We start from the raw sequence: 5054 nt of genomic DNA, 5'->3' as shown, positions 1-5054 counted from the left end.
AAAAGTAAACCTGGAATTAATGTGGTCCAAATTTCTCATGAGACTATTCTGAACCTGCTCTCTTTTCCTCAAGGTCACAATGCTGGTTAGTTGCAAAAACAGAGTTAGAATAAAATTGATTTAATTTTCTTTCAAGATTCTTTATATTGTGCCCCTGGCTTAAAAGCCAACAGTTATATTTTATTTTTATGGTAGATTAATATTGTTTATAGATAGATATAAATGAATATAGAAAATGTACATATGTAATTATATCCCTTTAAGTATTTTTGTCTTTTTTTAAATAAATATATATACTGAAAAAGACACTGATCAAGTAATTTTCACAAAATGACCTACCCATGTACCCGAAATACAGATCAGGAAACAGTATTATCAGTTCCCAGAAGCCTCTCTGGTGCTCAGGAATCCTCTCCTTTCCCATTCCCATAAGAATTCCCCTTCACCACCATAGATTAGTTTTGATTCTTTTTGAATTTTATATACATGGAACTTAAAATATTCTCTTTTGAGTTTGGTGTTTTGCTCTACATTATACATGTGGATTCATTCATGTCGTTATTTGTAGTTTATCTGATTGTTGTAAATTATGTAGTGTAGAATATGCTGTTGTGTGAATATTCTACAGCTTTTTTTATTCATTCTGTAGTTGATAGGCATTTGAGTGGTTTCAAGACATAAGCTATTAAAAAATAGTGCCCTGAGTGGGTGCTTGGGTGGCTCAGTTGGTTAAGCATCTGCCTTTGGCTGGGGTCATGATCTCAGGGTCCTGGGATCGAGCCCCGTGTAGGGCTCCCTGCTCATGGGGGAGTCTGCTTCTCCCTCTCCCGCTCCCCCTGCTTGTGTGTGCTCTCTCTCTCTCTAATAAATAAATCTTTTAAAAAATATTGCTCTAATCTCTTTCAAAAATAAAAATAAAAATAAATATATATATATGGGTATTTTAAATGAAAATTTCACAAATCATAGTGGGTTGCATTCATTTTACAGATTTTATTTTGAAAATTCTCCTTTATCTCTCAACTGCCTATTATAGGTGAGGACTTTTCTATGCTTTAATAAAAATTCAGAGGTAAAAACTGTAGCCCCCACTTTTAAGATGTTTTTAGCTTTACAAGGAAGGCTATATCATATATACATTTTACAAATTTGGGGAAGGGTAAGGATTTTGTGGCCAGATCTTTACTTCTGAATTAATGGTTTTTACTTACCTGGTAAATTTCCAATTTAATGCTTTTTTGCCATTATTTTATAGTGGCTCATGTGCATTAGTTTGTAATGTAAAATAATTTTCTACCATAGCTCAACATAAGCCTGAAAGCCATAGCTTTCATGGCAGTAGCAGGAATTTTTTTACTTTAATAAGTATTATCAATTCTCCACTGCCAAACTAGGGAGGTGAACAATTTATTTTTGTGTTTATTCATTATTTTTTTAGTTTTTATTTAAATTATAGTTAGTTCACATACAGTGTAATATTAGTTTCGGTGTACAATTTAGTGAGTCAACACTTACATACAATGCCTGGTGCTCAACCCAAGGGCACTCCTTAATACCCATCACCCATTTAACACATGCCCTGCTCACTTCCCCTCCAGTAACCATCAATTTGTTCTCTGTAGTTAACATTCTATTTCTTGGCTTGCTTCTCTCTTTCTTCCACCTATGACTCTTTGGTTTCTTAAATTCCACATATGAGTGAAATCATAAAAATATGGAACGTTTCACAAATTTGTGTGTCATCCTTGCATAGGGGCCATGCTAATCTTCTCTGTATCATTTCAATTTTAGTATATGTGCTGCCAAAGTGAATACAAGAGGTCAACAATTTAATATAAAACATCTTTCAGAGCACTTTAAGATTCTCTACTGTTTAGTTCCTAGGTAATGTCACTGTGCCTAAAAACAAATACGTGTTCAAAAGAAATGCATGTTGGCTACATAACTTCATATAAATGACAAAAATGACAATTTTGAAAGAAAAACTGATTCACTAATCTATTAGGTACTAATAAAGTTTCTCTCCTTGACCAAACTTTAGTACAACTTCTCTGAGTCCTTTATCTCAAATAGGCTCAACTTTTGGACTTGTGTATTCACCTTTGCATTGCCCAGGTTCAGCAAGAATTCTGTTGAGTCAATCTAGCAAAAATCCCTTGATGTGTCCTTTTTATAATTTTCTATCCACTGAGTCCTACTGTACTCTGTGGCCATAAATTCCCACTTGTCCTTATATTTGTGGTTTTCCCTCACTGCAAAACCCCCATTGCTGTAGCCTCTCTTGAACAGTCTTTCATAATGTTGTTAACAAGTGTCCTCAATAATTATATTCTAGTGGGGGCTTTTTAATGAAAAATGTATTATCCTGAGGAAACCCAATGATCCACCACCTTCTAGTCTTGTTTTCTATCTGTATCTTATAAATATAAATATAGACAGAAAAGATATAAATACAGTTGAAATTTGAATAATACAAGTTTGTACTGTTTGCATCCACTTATACACAGATTTTTTGATACAGTTCTGTAAATGTTCTCTTATGATTTTTAAAATAACATTTTTCTAGCTTAATTTACAGTAAGAATATAATTTATAATACATATAACATGCAAAATATGTTAATCAGCTGTTTATATTATCAGTAAGACTTTAGTCAACATTAGCAGGCTGTTAGTAGTTAAGTTTTGAGGGAATCCAAAGTTATATGCTTATTTTTATCTGCACAGAGAGTCAGTACCTAAACCCCTGAATTTTTAAGGATCAATTGTATATTAAAAGTAATGGAAGAAACCATATATATATATATGGTTTATATATATAAACCATATATATATATATGGTTTATATATATAAAATTATATAGGATCTGGGGAGAGGTAAGGATTTTGTGATTAGATCTTTCCTTTTACATTAATAATTCTCACCACCTATTGAATTTCAAATACAATACTTTTTTTTTTTTTTTTTGGCAATACAGTATAAACTCTGTAAGGACAAAGCCTATGCCAGTAGTTTCTACCATATCTCCAAAGCACAGTGCAGTGCTTGGCAGATGGCAAGTACTCAACATACTTATTGAATTGAATCATATCTTCATTACTTTACAGAGGCATCAAGTATTTTGGGGGTAAAAAAGTAAAAGATTAAAAAGGGAGAGGCAGAGTCAGTAGAGGCTTAAAAGAGAAAAGGAACTAAATTTAAGTACCAAGTATAATTGTACTACTATTCAGCAGGGTTCAAATCTGGTCTTCATGAGCACTCAGTTCCTTCTCACTTTCAAGGGAGTCAGAACACTGTTCACTAAGGAAGTTGTAGTCTTGTACCCTGTTGAGTGCTGGGTTCAGAGGGTCTATAAATTGATCCATTTTCCGTCTGGTTTTATTTGTAGTCACTTTAGGTTAAATTGTATCCAATAAAGTCTCAATTGTCCCTATAGTCATTTTATTTACAGAAAGAGGACTCTGGCTTTACTAATTTTAGCATCAACCCAGTATAGAATTGTACACTTGGGGTACTCCTAACTCAGAAACCATGTCTCTTTTTTAAACTGAGCAATAGCGGATGAGAAATACTGGCTTAGAAGGTCCACATTTTGTTAAGATAGCTCCAGGCTGCTTTACCCTATAAATCACTTACTGACTTGGACATTTGCCATGGGGCTCACAAGAGGGCCATAGCTATCAGCCCACATTAACTCCCCAAAAACAGTTTCCTGAAGGCATTTCCTTGACTATTATAAAGCCGATTGGAAAGTTGTTCATGTTGAACAGAATACACAGTGTAAAATATATCAATTTTTAGTACTCCAATGTGATTCCCTTCAAAGACTACTTTTTTTTCATGGATTAGGCATCAACTGAAAAGACCTAAATTTAACCTTTATAATCAGAGTTTTGATGACTATGATGCAAATGAAGAGGCTTTGCGATGCACTACATGTACTAATTTTTGGAGATTTGCTGGATAGTTTCTTTTTCCCTAGACCCGTTCTCCAGCCTTCCTCACCATGAGGTGTACCCCATGAGGCTAATCTCTGTAGCCCACACTATCTGGGTTTCCTTGCCTTCTACTCTCCATTTGGTTTGACCAGTGGGATGCTTTAGGTAGGAGCGGAGAGAGTTCTGGGTGTTTGTTCCCACCCTCCCTCTCTGCCTGGCCACTGTTTGGCAGTGGCTATGTCATCTATCTAAAATCACAGCTCCTGTTATGTGGCTTCTATTCTATGGCATTTTCTATGTTCCAATACTCCTTCCTCTTGCACTTTCAGGACTAGAGTGGTGTCGTAGACAGAATAACACCCCAAAGATGTTTATGTCCTAATTCCCAGAACTTGTGAATATGATGCCTTACTTATTAAAAAGGACTTTGCCGATGTGATGAAGTTTGGAGTCTGGAGATGAGTGCATTATCCTGGATCATGGAGGTGGGCCCAGTGTAGTTACAATGGTCGTTATAAGTGGGAGGGCAGGAGGTCAGAACTAGAGGTATGATGGAGGGAGCAGAGTTTGGAGTAGTGTAATTGCTGGCTTTGAAGGTGGAAAAGGGCCACTGGCCAAGAAATGAAGGAAGCCTCTAGAACCTGGAAAAAGCAAAGAACAGGTTCTCCCTTAAAGCCTCCAGAAGAAACTCAGCCCAGAGAACATCTTTAGTTTAGCCAGTGAGACTACCGACTTTGAGGTACGATCATGAATTTGTGCTGTTCTAAATAACAAAATTTGTGGTAATTTGATACAGTGGTAATAGGAAACTGAAGCAGATGATAATGGCTTTCTCATGGTACTACACCATCCTTTCATTGGTGAACCTTAACATTGCCTACATCTTTGTGAATAACCCCTTCATTAATTTTTCTTCATTTATCCCTAGTGTACCATTTGATTTCTTCAAGGACTCTGTTAAATGCATATACTTTATTTAGTAAACCACTTTTAGAGATTTATTCTATTTAAATAGTGGGAGATATACACAGTGCCTGTGGGAGAGATACACAGATATTCACTGTATCATTATTTATAACAATAAAAATAAGTGATAATGTAAATTTTCAGAATAGG

At 35.2% G+C, this 5054-nt stretch overlaps 1 non-coding gene across 1 annotated transcript; it reads right to left on the bottom strand.

The window, feature by feature from the left end:
* Positions 1 to 1708: 1708 nt before the first annotated feature.
* LOC116632543 lies at positions 1709 to 1815 on the bottom strand. Its single transcript, XR_004299458.1, has one exon. It is a non-coding gene; the product is annotated as a U6 spliceosomal RNA (small nuclear RNA).
* Positions 1816 to 5054: the final 3239 nt, after the last annotated feature.

This window comes from Phoca vitulina, unplaced genomic scaffold, assembly GCF_004348235.1.
Source record: "Phoca vitulina isolate PV1807 unplaced genomic scaffold, GSC_HSeal_1.0 scaffold6, whole genome shotgun sequence".
NCBI classification, from domain to species: domain Eukaryota; kingdom Metazoa; phylum Chordata; class Mammalia; order Carnivora; family Phocidae; genus Phoca; species Phoca vitulina.
This window is presented reverse-complemented; position numbering and strand designations above follow the sequence as displayed.